The sequence below is a fragment of the Macrotis lagotis genome, chromosome 7, assembly GCF_037893015.1.
Source record: "Macrotis lagotis isolate mMagLag1 chromosome 7, bilby.v1.9.chrom.fasta, whole genome shotgun sequence".
In the NCBI taxonomy this organism is placed as follows: domain Eukaryota; kingdom Metazoa; phylum Chordata; class Mammalia; order Peramelemorphia; family Peramelidae; genus Macrotis; species Macrotis lagotis.
This window is the reverse complement of record NC_133664.1, coordinates 147,610,318-147,627,947: the sequence shown is the minus strand read 5'-3', so window position 1 is coordinate 147,627,947 and position 17,630 is coordinate 147,610,318. Positions and strand designations below refer to the sequence as shown.

The 17,630-nt window shown below is 34.0% G+C and overlaps 1 long non-coding RNA gene across 3 annotated transcripts in view; it reads right to left on the bottom strand.

Annotated features, from left to right (window-relative positions):
* The window catches only part of LOC141493868 (uncharacterized), a 28,321-nt gene extending 11,430 nt beyond the window's left edge, over positions 1-16,891 (bottom strand). For 2 of the 3 annotated variants that reach the window (XR_012470344.1, XR_012470345.1), the window contains exons 1-3: positions 16,806-16,891; positions 14,775-14,907; positions 3,132-3,195 (exon numbers count right to left, since the gene is read on the bottom strand). This is a non-coding gene — a long non-coding RNA (uncharacterized LOC141493868). The remainder of the gene's footprint in view (positions 1-3,131; positions 3,196-14,774; positions 14,908-16,805) is intronic. The other variant, XR_012470346.1, reaches the window with a different exon arrangement.
* Positions 16,892-17,630: the final 739 nt, after the last annotated feature.

Genomic DNA, 17,630 nt, shown 5'->3' with positions numbered 1-17,630 from the left:
TTTATTATCTACTTTTGATAAATTTTAAGACTCTTCCTCTTAAGAGACCTCATTTTTTGTAGAATAATTGAAACGACATCAGGGAATCCTTGAGAGCTTTGATTGTACCATAGCAAAAACACTATTTCCTAAATTGTCAAAGAGGGTGGAACACAAGATATGGTTTCAGAACATTCTAGCTTTGCAGGGGAATTAGGAGCTGCTGAGTAGGTTGATCAGCAGTAAAGTTATACTTAGGGGACATCATACAGAGCACTAAAACATCTAAATGAAAAATGTATGGCAAGAAGAAAAACCCGTGTATACAACTTCCTTCCACAAATCTGACAGTATTGTCACTCAGAAGCAAGCTGTCAGTGTGCATTTTAATAAATGTTTTAACAAACGAAGGCAAATGATAAGGTGAGACTGAAAGATGCTTATTAATGGTTTCCTTCTTCCTCTCATTTCCTGATTCAGTACAAAAGGTCTCAGGCCTCAATCTAAGAATGTCAAATATGCCAGGGGAGCATAAAGATCATTAATTCAATTTTGTATTGCTATGGCACAACTTGGAATATGTTCCTTTCTTTGTGGTGCCATGGATAGAGCATTAGATGTAAAGTTAGAAAAAGTCCTCTTCTTGAGTTCAAATCTTGCTTCATATTCTTACAAGCTGTGTGACCTTGGGCAAGTCACTTAACTCTCAGTTCCTAAACTGTAAAATGAACTGGAGAAAGAAATGACAAAGCAAAGAATGCTTGTCAAGAAAATCCCAAATGAAATTATGAAGTGTCAGACATGACTGAAACAACTGAATACACATAAAAATTTTAATATTAAGAAGATTTATACAACCACCATGAAGATTCAGTCATTTTTGTTGCTGAATACATTCTGACTCTAGCAGTAGATATTAGCATTCTCAGATTGCAGCCTGAAATCTTCCTGTGTTGAATCAGAAAAAGAGAAGGAGAAAGAGCAATTTCACCTTCATTCAGCAGCCCTTTGTGAATTGTCTTGATTAAATCTTCAAGATGGAAGACACTGGAGAGGCTGGAGCTTTGGGCATGAAATCAAGATGACCTGAGTTCAAATACCCTTTTATATATTTAGTGGTGATGTGACCATGATCTCAGTCTAACATTTTATGGCCTTCACTAAAAAAAGGAGGGATTGGAATTGATTATCTCTAAGGTCTTTTCTAGCTCTAATTTTGTGATTCTTTTGTTACAATCTCTCATCTGAAGACAAGCCTAATTAAGCTTGGAGAGAAGCTTTTCTATAGATTTTTTTTCTTTCTGCCCAAAGGCACTCAGAAAATTATAGATGAAACATTGGCAAAAAATTGATCTTTGAAATATCATGTAATCAATATACCCCTATGTACCAAGCATTATTCTATTCACTTAGTATCTATAAAAAGACAAAAAGAAAATAGTTCATAACTTCAAGGAGTTTACATTCTATTGGAAAAATAGAAATAGGAATTAAACAAGTGAGAGACTGAGAAAAGAAACTATATTAAAATATTTTAGTAATCAGTTATAGAGATTGATATTTGAGGTCCTTGGAGCACTCTTTATCTCTACTTTTTGTAGTCATAAAAGGTTGTAGATACAACTAATAGAGAATAGCTAGTCAACATCTGCAGAGAATTCTTCTTCCCTTCCTTCCCTCACACCAGGGAATCAGTTGATGATCTTCCCTGAGACCACAATATGTACCAGAACCAATACTGGCGTTTTACCAACTCGAAAGATTCCACTGTTTTGGCATCTCTCTTCAGAGTTCTCCTTCCTTTCCAATCATTGAGTTCTAATCAAATCAGGTTCCCTAGGAGTCACCTTTTAACTCAAATCAATTGTATAATCAAAATATCCTCTGAATCCTCACAAACTCTACCTCCTAATATGGAGGCCTATATAGAAAAGTCGTATGACCCAGGTGCAGGAATTTTTAGGTATGGCTCTGTTCATTAATTATTAATTGATTTCATGACATTATAGGCTTAAAGCCAAAATGGCCCTTGGAAGACATCTGGTGGAACACGCTAATCTAATAGATAAAGAAATTGAGGTGTGATGGGTGCAGTAAGATGGTCAAATTCCCACACATATTCAGTGGCAAAATCAGAATTTGGAGTCCATACTTTGTGTCCCAAAAATCTTGTACTCTTTCTGTTCTATCCTACTGCTACTTTCTGTAGGGATATATGATCTAACATCAGTACCATTTATCTTGAAGCATTTGGACCTATCTTACATGGGGTGATTCTTACTATATGCTGCCAATCAGAAAAAAAAAGAAATTGAACTTGACTCAACATATGGTTATTATTATTTTAAAATATATATGCATGCATTCTGTGAATCTTTTATATCAGCAGTGCAAACAAGCAAGAATTTGGGTCATGTACTTTCAATAAGATAAGGAATAGAGTGAAGTTTACTTGAATGAAAAATTAATGTTTGGTAACAAACAAGACAAGGCAATGAGTTTTTCGCAGGATGTTTAGTTATTTATGGGAATAAAAATATGCCCTTGAGACTTGGTGGTAATAAGGACAGGTACACATAGTACATGGCCTGCATAACACAGATTCAGCAACTTGTATATAGCCATTGTTATTCCTATCTCTTGGGCACATCTGAAAATATAGATATCAGTTAAAATAAAGGCAGTTTTTATCCCTGGTCCTGTCAAAATGCTTCTGTCTCATTTCGCCTCTTTTACTTCTACCTTATTTTCTCTCTATTCTGTTTATTTCCTTTATCTTCTCCTTGGCTTGATTCTATTTAGGCCTCCCAAGGCTTTTTATGGTATAAATATGACAGAAATGGAAATTGCTCCAGGTTGATGGAAATGTGGAACCTCTCCTAAATCAAAAATCACAAGAGAACTATAATATCAAAACTCTTGAAGGGAAAGTGAGTGCTCAGGATAATCCAGTTTTTTGGACTAGAATAATTGCTTTATAATCCCTTTTAAAGCAACTTCGTTAGTAATGTGACTTCATTAGGAATTTGCTTCACATTTATAGGTTACAGACTTTTACATTACATTGTCAGTAAGAAAGGAAACTTTAAACTGTTTTATCAATTAAAATACATTAATTCATTCAGCTAGAATTGGTAAATTATAATACTCACCTGCTATCATAGAATCACGTCAGTTGAATTTCTTCATCAAAGGGTTGCTTAGTGGACCTTGTTCCTAGATAAATTGTTAAAATGAGAAAAAATTTATCTCAATTTCTAATAGCTTTTTAAATGAGAATATATCATTATATAGACAAGAATTTTAATAAAATATTCAGTTTTGCTTTTGTATATTTATAATGAATTACAAGCTGGAAAAATGAATATGATGGTATAAAAAATAAAAGCATTTTGCTAATTTTTATTTTGCATTTTACCTAAATATATTTTTAAAGAGTAATTGCTGACAATGAATCTCTTGGGAATCGTTTATCATTTCCAAATTGTTGAGGGAAAATGACATTCCTGTAATGGAAAGCATTTTGAAAAGATTACCTCACTTAAGCCTCACAACAAATTTATGAAGTGGCTACTCCACCCCTTTGCCACCCTCTCTCCTCTCCTCCAGTGAAATCATTGGAAAAAGATTTCACCTAAAGGAATTCTCTCTACCAAATCAGAATGACTCCTGCATTTATAGACTATTTGTTTTTCTCTAGGCATTCAAAGGTTAAAATACTTGGTCAGGACCACCTAATGTATCAAAGAAAAACTTGATCGGTGTTCTTATTGAATCTAAAGTCAGTTATGTCTTCCAGTATGTCCCTCTGGCACTCAGGACAGTCATTTTATCTATATTTCCTTTGAGGGAAACTAAAGCTCATAAAAACTAGAAACAAATATGAGGGGTAAAATGCATTAAGTATCAAACTAAGGATTTGAATTTGGGTTTGTTTGCTTATTTGTTTGTATTTTAATTCTGAATCTAGTTCTCTACTATATTCTGAGGTTTTTAAGCATTTTATTGCACTTAAAAATAACTAATTGAAATGATTAGCTGATCTGTATCTTATTGCTAAATGGCCTGTTTCAGAAATATAGTTCAAAGGGAAAAAAGTGTTCTTGTTTCACTTGTTTTAGATATAAACCTTGTTGGGTTTTTTTTTTCCTTTTTGGTGGGAAGAGGGCTTACTAAGACATTCTTTAATTTTCTAAACTACACTCATTTGTGAATAAGACTGTTTCATCACTCTTTTAGATTTCTTAGGAACTATTTATAAGACTCTCTATATAGACTTCCTGAATCAAACATTTAAGTACAAAACGTCACAGTTATCGTGGGAATATGCAATCTTCTTCAGGGTGGAATATTCTATACACTGAATATAATTTAATTTAGAATTCTACTTCCATGCTTTCCAAAAAAAGTTGGGAAGCTTAGGAAGACAAGATTTAGGATGGTTATTAATGTTCAAAAAGTTATTAGTGTCTACTACTAGAACTATCAGGAGTACTACCATTACTGCTGCTGCATCATAGTATTTATACGTTTTATTATATACAAAATGATATGCATTTTATCTCAAATAAAAACCCTGGGATGTAGAGCCATTATTATTCCCAGTTTACAAATCAAGAAACAGAGCCAGACAGAACCCAAATAATTTGCCTGGGCCATAAAACTTTTAAGTGTCATAGCACTGGACCTGGTGTCAGGACACCTTGAGTTCAGAATCAGCCACAAATACTTAGGGTCTATATGACCTTGGGCAAGTCAATGAACTCTTCTTTGCCTCAGTTTCCTCATGCATAAAATGAGAGTAACAATAGTATCTACATGCCAGTGTTGGTGTAAGATAAAAAAGACAATCACTGTAAAATATTAGCACAGTGATCACACATAATAATTGCTATATAAATGTTAGTTGTTGCTGTTATTTTTTTATTGTTTCTTGCTAGCACATTCCAACAAGAATTCTAATATACACGTGCATTATCTAGTTGTTTAGAGAACGAAGGAGTAAAATAATATATTTGTTAAAAATTCATGGAGTTCATTTCCATTCAAGAAATGTATATTTATTACCTATTATAGGCAAGAAAATTACAATATAATGAATATAAGACTGACTTTGGAGTCAGGAAAAAATGAGTTCAAATCTTACCTATAGCACATGAAAGTTGTAAGACATGGGCAAATTAATTAAACTCTCCATAACCTTAGGCCATTTTCTATTACACCTATAAGTTGAAGGGGTGTTGCATTTTATATACTGAATGCTTCTTTCACTGATAAAATTAAAGTTTGAAAATATCTTCATCAGCAGCATCATTATAAATTTCAGAGATATATACCTAAATGTGTTCATTTAAACATCACTAGGATCTATAAATTCCTTGGAATTCAAGATCACAAAGTCACTAAATAAAATGTTTCAGTGTTTAGAAAAGCTTACTCTTCTACGAACTATTCATGATTTGTTTCTTTTTTTGACATGAAGACAGTTGCCACAAAGATATATGCTTTGATGATTAAAATAATAATACATTTTAAAAGAGGTAATCAAAGTCTAGGTGAACTTGAAGATACTGACAAAACATTTTATTTCCAAAGCATGAAAAAAATGGTTTTCACCTTTAACTTGCAGAAGCAATAAGGATGCATATTGGCTATGGTAATAAGGGAATGTATTAATGCATATATTGGGGAAAATTATACCTTTCAAAAATGAACATTCACTTTAATTATTATTCCCCCTCATCCATATACAATATGCTTGCATAAACCAATTGTATTCTTGACAGAGTAATTTTCCATCAATATTTCAAGCATCTATAATATCATTGGTTTGGGTCTTCATTCCCTCCATTAGATCATATTTAAACTCCTGTTCTCAAAGTTGACTTGTGAGATGAAGTAACTGAAAAAAAAATCATCACTTTGTGATTAATCTTCTAATTGTGAGACTCTTTTACCTACAGTTTCAGTTTCTTGTATGATGCTAAATGCTGCAGATAACTATGACTGAAATCAAACCATTTTTTGTTTCTATTCCTGCTAGATTTTCTTCTAGACTGAAACGTGCTTGAGGAATTTAGAGTTTTCTCCATAACACAAACAAAATAAGGAATGAGAGAGTATTTTAGAAGAGTTTTCAACATAAACTACACTTTTTTTGGAATATTCATGGTTTTTATTGATGTTAACTTGCAGTGAGATACTCCTACCAACATTCATAATTAGTACATGCTCTCCAATTTAAAGGCAGATGGAGTTTCCTAGTGCACTAAAGTTAAAATATTTGACCAGAGTTACAGGTCAGTTTCAGAAGGTTTGAAACCAGATCTTCTTGCCCATATTCCACTTTGCCCTGCTGGTTCTCACAATACTATTATAATCAATATAAAATTGATTTGGGAAGGCCACTAGGGACATTTTTTTTTTCTTTAAGGCACTAGAAAAGCTGTGGGTTAGAGGTAAGGAGGAGCAGAGATTAAAACTACCCTCTTGAGAAATAAACAATGTCCTTGTGACCAAGATGTCACCATCACTCAGGAAAATATCCAGTCCTTTACACTGGGTCTTTCTCTGTGCAAGAGGAACATAACAGTGAAGGAGACTGGGGATTCTAAATTTACACCTCTGATTGGTCTCTCTGGGAAAGTGGTAATGGGGTTAGTGAAGGTTGCAGAGAGGTACTGGGCTTTGGTACATCAAAAAATGCTCTCAGGAAATCATTTTTTTTTAAAATATAGATATCGTTTTCTGAGTGTATCAAACCCATAATTTAAAGAAGTTTTTTTAATCAACAACAAAGGAAAACCAGATACAGAGCAGCAAGTCTCCTGAGTTGTCCCCAACATTCCTTTGAACACCTTTAAATAAAGGCAGAAAACCATTCCTAGTTTCAGAAACCCCAAAAAATGACAGGGTGAAATAATTTTTCAGCAAAGAATACTTTAAAGGTTAGCAGGAAAAATTCATCTAACTGAGGTGAGAGGAGAACATAGACCAAGAAAGACTGCACCAGAACATACTGGGCCTCAGCTAATCAGGAGCAGGTCTTGGGAACCATTGAATCATCAGGATTAGCAGATGCTTTCAGAGTTCTCGGCTCACAGATGGTAAGAGAATCAGTCAGACAACTGGTCAGAAGAAGATTATAGAGATCTCTTTATTGGCATTGAGGCAGGATTCTGTTGCTTTACCACACTCAGTTATAGACCTGGGTGGCAACCCGAGGGTGAGGAGGATCACTAGCAATCAAACTTTGCAGCTTCACTGTTTCAGGCCCCTCCTCACAGTTCCAAGCAGAAAAGAATGAGTGCTTGTGATCCATCACAGACCAGAGCACAAGGCAGAAAAGTACTCAACACATTTCTCCTTAGATTTTACCATCTTGGTAGAACTGAGTCAACTAGAAAACCATTGAAGCTTGGGATAGTGTACCTTCCACACTGGAAGCCGAGTCCCACTTTATCAAAGAGTTAAAAGTTAAGAAATAGATTAGAAAAAAATGAGTAAACAAGAGAAAGATAAATTCTGATCATAGAATGTTACTATGGTAATACAGAAGATCAAAACCGACACTCAGAAGAAGACAAGAAGCTCCAAACCTTCCAAGAAAAATATAACTTGGTCTCATGCCATGGACTCTGAAAAATCAAGTAAGAGAGAAAGAGGGAAAAATTAGAAAGAGAAATGAGAGTGATGAAAAAAATTTATGAAAAACCAAACCTCATCTTGGTAAAAGAGACACAAAAAATACTGAAGAAAATAACAACTTAGAAAACAGACTAAGCCAAATGATAAAAGAACAAATGAAAGCTAATGATTTCATGAAAAATCAAGAAACAATAAATAATACCCTCCAAATGAAAATCAAAGTAGAAGAAAATATGAAAGATTTCATGTGAAAACAAGTGATCTGGAAAAAGGATCCAGGATAAGTCATTTGAAAATTATTGGACTACCTGAAAGTCATCATAAAAAAAGAAAAATGACATTATCTTTCAAGAAATTATTAGGAAAAGTTATCATATATTCTAGAATAAGAGGATAAAATAGAAAAAGACTATTCAATCACTTCCAAAAAACAATTCCCCAAATGAAAACTCAGAGGATTTTTACAGTCAAATTGCAGAGAATACATTGTAGGCATTCAGAAAGAAATAATTTGTGTACTTTGGAGCTCTAATCAGGATAATCTGAGATTTAACACCTTCCACATTAAAGGATCAGAAGGCTTGATGTATGGTATTCTGAAAGGCAATAGAATTTGTATTTCTACCAAGAATCAGCTACCAAAAATATTTAATATACTCTTTCAGGAGAAGAGATGAATATTAAATGAAATAAGTGACTGTCAAACTTTCTTGATGAAAAGAGCAAAGTTGTTCAAAAATTTGATCCTCAAATATATGACTGAAAAGAAATATGAAAAGATAAACAACAAAGGGAAATCAGCAGGGAATTAGGCTAAGCTATTTACATTTCTGCAAGCGAAGATGATATTGCTAATTAATCACTTTATCATTATTAGACAAGTTAGGAGTTTATATAAGCAGAGGGCACAAGTGAGTTAAATATAAAGAGATGATATCAAAAACATAAAATTAAGAGGTAAGAGTGGAATATACTGGGAGAAATGGAGAGTGAGTGAAGGGGAAGTGAGTAGATGTGAGGAAGAGTGAATGAACCTTACTCTCATCAGAATTGGCTCAAAGAGAGAACAAGAGGCAGACTCAATTCATTTTAGACATCTATCTTACCCTACAGGAAAGAGGAAAAGTGGATAGGTAATAGTGGCTGGAGGGTGGGGGGAATAGTGATAGAAAGGGGAACAGAATGGGGGGAGGGTATAGTCAAAAACAAAACACTTTTGATAAAAATAATTCTGAGGTACTAACTCATATCTATTATATTGAATAATAGAAAAGAGAAGGAAAGTGACAAATGAAGTGTGGGGAAAATGAGACATTAATGTATTGTTGGTAGAGCTGTGAACTGATTCAACTATTCCAGCAAATAATTTGGAGCCATATCCCAAAGAAATATAAAACTATACCTACCCTTTGACCTAGTCTTATCACTATTAGATCTGCATCCTAAAGAAAATTTTTAAAAAAGGAAAGAGTCCTTTATGTACAAAAATAATCATAACAACTCTTTCTGTAGTAGCAAAGAATTAGAAGTTGAGGGAATACCCATCAATTAGGTGAACAAATTGTAGTATGTGATTATTATGAAATATTATTCTACTCTAAGAAATGATGAACAGAATGCTCTCATAAAAACCTGGAATGACTTATTTGAGTTGATGCAAAGTGAAATGTACTAATTACCAAGTAAAATGAAATTGTAATGTGAATGGCTTAGCTATATTTTCAGCAATAAAATAATCTAAGACCACACTGAAGGACTAAGAATGAAAAATATTATCATCTTCAGAGAAAAAGACTGATGGTGTTTGAATACAGATTGAAGCACACTTTTCTAACTTTATTTTTTTTAGTTTTTGCTTTGCTTTGCTTTTAAACAAGACTAAAATGAATTTGCTTTGCATGGCTACTCATATGTAAGAGAGAAGAATAAAGGGAGAGAATTTGGAACTCAAAGTTTTGAAACAGAGTACATGGAATTAAGAAAAAAATAAAATATGAAATAAAAAAGGGGAAAAAAAGAAGGGGAGAATACAATATAGCACTAATGAGCCAAAGTTTGCTGTTCAGTCATTTGATCCTATCCAATTCTTTTTCACCCTGGGGTCAGTAGCACTCTAGGTCCTTCTGTTCTGCATACCGTCCTTGGGGTTTTCATGACAAAGATACTGAAGTGGTTTATCATTTCCTTTTCCAGTGCATCATTGTTTGACAGAACTATCCATTAGGACTTGTCTGTCTCGGGCAACACTGTACTGCATAGCTGAATGTTTCATTGAGAAACCCAATTCTTTCTGTCACTACAAGGCAGTAATCTAACTTGCTAGGTAGAAAATAGCAAGTAGCAGAAAATTCTGCCCATTTAATGTCTTATCTGGAATAGAATGCATCTTAAGAATTGAGCAAGAAATGCATGATAGGATTTTCAATGAAGTATGAACAATTTAGATAAAATATTTACCCTAGAAGAAGTAGATCAAGACATCAAGAATTCATTAAATAGCCTACTATGATAAACACAAAGGATACAAAGACAGATAAAAAAATATATCAAGAAACTTTCAATCTACCGAAGGCTATACAATCTACCAGTGAGAAAAGAGTCATACCATATAAAAGTATAACCTTCGTTTTTTCTCCTTCAAGTATTTCTATTCATTAATGTATTCATCAAAAGAATGAAATATAATATAGGGTAAAGAGCGTGACACTTGGAATGAGAATTCAGTACATAAATAGTAATTTTGGTCCATTTTTAAAAGCATATCTATATAAACTAGTATGATTCCATGTTGCATTCTCTGAGAATATGTATGCTCCCTGAGGGTAGGCATGGATGCATTTTATTCATGCAAACAACTAATGGACAGTCTCACAAGATAGAAGCTTAGTATAATGTCATTTGATCAGAAAGGGAATTCAGGAGGAAAATTTCTTCATTCTGATTAGTGAAAGACTACAATGAAGAGCATATATCTAATCCAGTCTTAGAAGAATATGCAAGGGGTCAGCTAGGTGGTGCAGTAGATAGAACACTGGTCTTGGAGTCAGAAGGACCTGAGTTCAAATCTGCTCTTAGACACTTGATACTAACTGTGTGACCTTGGGCCAGTCACTTAACCCCACTACCTTGCAAAAAAACCCAAAAAAATTAAATTAAAGAAATACAAGATTTCAACACGAAAAAGCACACAAAGAAAAGATAGCATGAATAAAAACATGGCTATGACTCATGGGCAATATATGGAAAAAAAGAGTAAACCAGGTTGACTAGAACATAGATTCATTTTAACAATAGTAACTATTCCCATGGTTAATTAAAATGCACTAATTTAAAAAAAAATCAACCTCTCCTCAATAAATTTATCAAATGTGAAAAAATCACCACAGATAGTCATAGTTCAAATATCTCAAACTATAAGTAAAAATAGTTTAGTTAAATAGTAATAATACTCTATAATAACAATAATAAAATGCTTATTAATCACATGAGTTAAATTTGACTTTTACTGGTTCCTTCCCCCTTCAAGGAGTAACATTTTTTCTTTGTTGTTTTTTTGTTGAGATTTTGCATAATTAGACAAGTTCCAGAGATAAACATAATGCTTACAATATAGTGAGACCCAAAAGAATGGATTTCTTAATCTCCAGAAAAGTACACATTTTTTGGACATAGGGGTCTATTCTTTCATGTCATTTTTCTCTCTCAGGTTTCCTTGTTATGGTCTCTGCTTCTGAAGATGCCACAATAGAGGTGAGGGATTATGAAGCTAGAGATCCTGAACTTAAGGGATATAGATGCACAAGATATTTCCTTTGACTACAATGGCAAGCTTTTAATTTCCTTTTTTGTTGCAATGACTATTAAACTATGGGATTTCCAGGCTTTTGGAGGTATCAGAATCATCTCTTAGGAAGTCATCATTCTAAATGGAAATTATATAGTATCTGCCTTCAGGGACAAAACTATAAAAATGTGAGAAATGCAAACTGGCTAGTGGGAAGACTTTCACAGAAGAATGGGTGTATGTGGCCTAGACAAATATGGATGGCATTTTAATTACCTGCTGTTCTAATGACCAGACAGCATTGAGTATGGGTGGTAGCCAAAACAGAGGGCCAAGCTGATTTCTGGGTACAAGAGGATTTGGTTAAGTGCATTTCCTGGGCTCCAGAAAGATCTGATTCTTATATCTTCAAAACTATAGGATGTGAAACCAAAATAAAAATGTAAAAATATCCCTATCATGATTTCTAGATGCAGGAAAAAAGCTATTAAAATGTGGGATGTATCATTGGCATGTACCTTATGATCCATGTGAACCATGATAATTGGTTAAATGGAATTTTCTGTCATTTTGAGGGAAGGTTTAAGGTGTGTGAAATGCAACAACTTATAGATATGGTACTATGAGAACAAACAAGGCATGAAGTGTATTCAAGGCATATGAGCAGTTCTTCCTTGAATTTCCACAAGACATTATATGTGATTCCTGGAAATATAACTCAAATAGTAAGAGTATAAGATTGACATTGACTGATTGACTTTTGATAATTCCCCTTCACTTTTCTTTTTATGCTCTCTGATACCCTCATTGAGCTCTGTTTAATTAAATATTGTCATTTCATGTCAATTATTCTGAATATAGATTGAACTTATTTAAAGTTTAATAACAAGTAAAACATATACTAAGTCAAGGTTCTTAAAAAAAAGATGAAACACTTGTTTTATCTGAAATCTAATAAAAATTTGACAGATATTAGGCTGCATGCTGTGAGTATTACTGCCAATACATAGAATGACTTTCAATATCCATAGCAGTCAAAACATATCATGTGCACCTATTCAATCATTCTGAGAGTCCTTAACACATTCATAATCAAAGAGAATCAAATCTAATCTTATTATGGAAAAGGTATTTCTTTGTGAGCAATGCGTTACATCTAGATTAAAATGACATAAACCAGACATTAGCTCAGCAATTTTGTAGGATTTGTATCTTTGCAATGTTTTATCCCATAAAGACATTTTAAATTTATAATAAAAATTCCCTTGGTCTCAAATGCCTAAATTTAATTCAGCAAAGAATTTGTACATGAAAATAAACCAACATCTACTCCTTTGATTTTGAAGTAAAGAAGTTAAGTAGTTTAAAAATAATAAAGCAAACTGTGCAAGTATAGTTTTGGGACCTTCCCCAAATACCTCAAGATCTATCATCAAATTTATTATCCATGCATAATAATCAGAAAAGAAACATTAATATCCACCAGATTGGAATGATATTGAGCAGTGTTATTTTGAAAAGGCTCAACTAAGAACTTAGGCGCTCTCTACTACTACTACATGTTTCTCTTTGACAAGTTTACTAAGCACCATTATTTCAATTATTATCTAATATTAATGACTCCCCAGACCCTACATCCAATTTGTGGGGTGTTGTTGGTCTCCACATATGGAAGATGTCCAAGAAATACATTCCAAAGAGGAGCAACTCTAGCCAATCACAGAGCTAGGAGAGATCTGATCTCATTCAAAGAAAACAGGTCCAAGATTAGGAAGAATCAGTCCTCAACCAGCCAAGGTTGACCTAGAGGTTTTAACCTAATATAACTGAGTTAGCACACACACACACACAATTAGGTGAGGATCAGGGTTTATCAACAACATGCATCATATGATCAAGGGAAGGATTATATTTAGAGGCATGTCATAGAATAGGCGTATCTCTTAGGTTGTAACTCAAATGATGAAAGCTTATGAAAATTCAAGTGGGAAGAGAAAGAATTTCCAAAACTGTATAATACTAGACATTATTGTACCTTGGTGTGCCTTACTTAGGGGGCACCCATGTCTTGCAAGATCCATTAGTAAAATGTTCAATTCTTCCCTCACTCCAGCAGATTTATTTCTCTTATAGATTACAGTTTCTATTTTCCTATTCATTCTTCACAAATATGCTAAAATAACATTTTTAACCCACAGATCTATGTTTCTGATCTACTCAGAAATTTTCATTGTCTTCTTATTGCCTTACAAGAAATTAGCCTGATATTTAAAATTCTTTACTATCTTGGCCTGCATCTACCTTGCCAGACTTATTTTACTCCATTCCTCTTCTTATGCTATGGATTCTTATCAAAACTGCAATACTATATTTAATCCTGTTCTGTAAAATTCCATCTCCATGTTTTCATGGAACTCCTCCTCTATGGCTGAAGAAATTGTTGAAATCTTTCTTTTTGTTTGAGGTCCAGATTTAATTCTAACTCTGCTAGGAAGATTTCTTTCATCCTACCTTTATCTGAAAGTCATGTATTCTTTCTCCAATTTTCCAAAAGTCCTTTGTCTCTTTACAATCTACTTTAAATTCTATATATTTCTATTTCTATGCGCCTTATTCCCTTCATTAGAGATACAAACACCTTCATCACAAAGACTGCGATATATTACATCTCTGTCTTCACAGGGCCAACAGAGTACTTTGTATTTAAAAAGAAATTAGCAATTTTGTTAGGTTAATTCTATAAATACTTAATGTTATTTGACATGGGTTATGTTTAAAATAGATGATTATAACTTCCTTTCTCTTCATTGCTTCATTCCTGTATTGACAGTCTTTTGCTCAATATTTTCATTTGACATCCTTTCCTCTTTCTTCTCCTTTCCCTCTATAGAACTTACCCTTTCCAGTAGAAGGATTTATCTGGTTCACTCTGGTTTGGTAGAACTTATACCTAATTTTATGTTGAGTTGGCTAACAAGTTGATAATTTAATTGAATGCCACCACTGACAAATTTCCTTTTCTTCAAATTCTCACTCTTCCTTCTCCTTTCTGCCCCAATTATTCAGAGAAATACAAATGAAGTCTTTAAAATGATTTAATCTGCTCCTCAGAATAAAGGTAAATAGCAATTGTTTTGCTTTGGCTAGAAACCCTGGGGGTCTTCCCCTCCCAGATTGATTTTTTGGAGGAAGGGAATATGACAAAGAACTCTTTCTTTGTTTTTTTTTTTTTTTCTTGCTTGCCTTAATTATAGAATGGACAGTGCCTCAGTCAAACTGAGACCTGTCAAAGATTTTAGCTTAAAAAGACCAAGGTGCTCACTGAATCCAAGACCATCTCCAGGTTATCTGATGCATATCTTACCACAGGACCTAGATGGATCATGAGGAAAAAGTGAGGTTGGTGACTTTGCAGAGTAGTACCCCCCCACCTTGTTCTCAGTTAAAATCAATTCATTTGCATTCCATGGCATCATCTCCCTGCTGTCTTGGTCCTCCTTAAGAAAGAAATACAAAAAACAATCTACATGAGTAATTGGAGCTATTCAACCCCTCAGGAGCATTAGGGCTAACATCTTCCTCCTTACATTCTTCCTCCCTCTCTTCCTTCCATCTCCCTCCCTCCCTCTCTCCCTCCCTCCCTCCCTCCCTCCCTTCCTTCCTTCCTTCCTTCCTTCCTTCCTTCCTTCCTTCCTTCCTTCCTTCCTTCCTTCCTTCCTTCTCTCCCTGTTAAAGACCTTAACTTAAAAAGGGGTAAGTCTCCCATTGCATCCAGGGACATCTTCAGCTATTCTGAGCCATATCTGGCCACTGGACCGAGATGATTAGAGGAGAAAAATGAGGCTAGTAATTTTGCACAGCCCTTCTCAATTAAATGCAATTCACTTACATGTCATGGCATCACATCTCTGATGTCATACTGATGCAAAGGAATATGAATATAGAAAATTTGTAATTAGAAACAAATCTTGTAATCTTTTATTCTGCTAAATTTTGCTAATTGTGGAAGACTGTTTGCTCCTGAGATGTAAACTGACTATTGCTTCATTGTTAAATGCAAAATTTGTACCCACTCCTCTTTCCTGCTTCACCTAGCTTCAGTTTTAACTTAATCACACACATTGGGACAGGAAGAACCAGCATGTGGTTTGCCATTGGAGGATCACTGGCCCAAGTGCTAGACCATTCCCCAAGTACCAAACCACTACAGAAGTTTATTTAAGAAGAAGCACTTCCCCTTTCCCTGCCCCTTCTTTACTCTATATTCCACCCTGCAAGATAAAGTTCTTTCTTAGGCCATGCTCCCAGCTTAAGCTCTCTGTAGTATCATACCCACTCTCATGCCTTGTGGCTGGACTAGCCAACCCTCAGCCTTTCCTTATTCTCTCTCTCTCTCTCTCTCTCTCTCTCTCTCTCTCTCTCTCTCTCTCTAACTTCACCTAACCTGTCCACAAAGTCCTTACTACTTTTCTAGGAGTTTTTAACCTATATACTTTGTAATAATGTGTAATAAATCCAATAAATCCTGAGCAGTTCTAAAATCCCTGGTCATGACAATTCCTTTGTTTTTTGGTAACCATAAAACTCTATTTGGTTACCTTAAATCTCATCTACAACAATGGTACTCTTCAAGAATTAACAAAGCACAACAACATCAAAGTGACAAATGACATGTATTTTCTATTTCTTTTCTTTCATCAATTAGTTTATTTGTCTAATTTAAAATTATAACTAAATACACATCATCTAAAATGTGCATTCCTATATACTCTACTCTGAACAGTTTGCCTTTCTTTTTAAATAAAATCTGAATCTGTCCAGTTTTTCTATGATCCTTTCTGGCTTTATTTTCTCTTCTGAATGTTTCATGAATATGTTTGAATGACCATATTTCTTCTTTCTTTTCCCTTCTTTCCTTCCTTCCTTCCTTCCTTCCTTCCTTCCTTCCTTCCTTCCTTCCTTCCTTCCTTCCTTCCTTCCTTCCTTCCTTCTTCGTTCCTCCATACTAACTTTCCTCATTTCTTTCCTTTTGTTCTTCTTTCCTTCTTTTATTCTTCCCTGCCTCTTCTCCACATCCCTGGAACTGTAAATATTGAACAACCACCTCTTTGAAAATTCATGAAACGTTTTTCAGTTTAATCCATCTTCCTAACATTTCTCTATCACTTCTGTAAACCTACACAATAAACAAGTCCTAATATGTAATGCTTCCAATTTTCAAGGCATGATTGCTAACACCAACAATTTAACAATCAGATGTCCTAATATGGCATGAATTAATTTCACCATTTCTCTAGCATATAAGTCCTTTCCTTTTTCCCCCTAATCTCTCTGAAATATTGACAGTGGGGATATAACTGAGTCAAAGGATATGCACAATATGGATCCAAATTACCTTCCAAGATGATGTCATCAAGCTCCATTGGTCTTCTATTTCCTTACAACTTCTCCAACAATGATCATTTTCTTTGTTGTTTCTGTCAATGTGATGGGTATGAAGTATGATTCAAGAATTCTTTTAATTCACATTTCTCTAATTACTAGTTTGTTATGCATTTTCAGTTTTCCCATAAAGTTAAGATTGCAGAAACAGCAAATACTGTGGAGAGTATGTCATGTTTCTGTTGTATAAAAAGCATATGACCCTGGGCAAATATCCCAACATCTCTTGCCCTAGGAAAATCTAAGACTAGAAGTTGCAGATACTTTGCTTCATTTCTTAGATTTCTTAATCTGAATGTTCCCTATACCAGTGAAATCAAAGGTCTACTACATCTCCTTCTCTTTAATAAAGTTGAGAGTATAAAAGAAACTATTTTAAACAAGATGATGAAGACAAAAACATTATGGGTACTACTTAGTGTGCCATTGTGCCATATAATTTCAAATTTCATCAGCAGAAACCACAGAAGATTCTGAAGAAATCAAGGAAGTAGAAATATTATGGAACTGCCTGAAGTAAATTATTTACAAAAAAAGAAAAGAAAGAAAAATATTGACAATACTTATCTAAAGTACTTAAGAGATGTGATTTTTATAGGGCTATATTCTGGAGTTGCTAGTTACACACAGGAAAGGCACACATGGAGAATACAGCTTCCATATGACATTAAATCATAATCTTGAAATTCAAAATATTTTCTAATATTTACAAGAACAAATGAAGAAAGGAATGGAGTATTTTTCTTTGATTACTGAGCACTCTTTCTCCATGATCCTC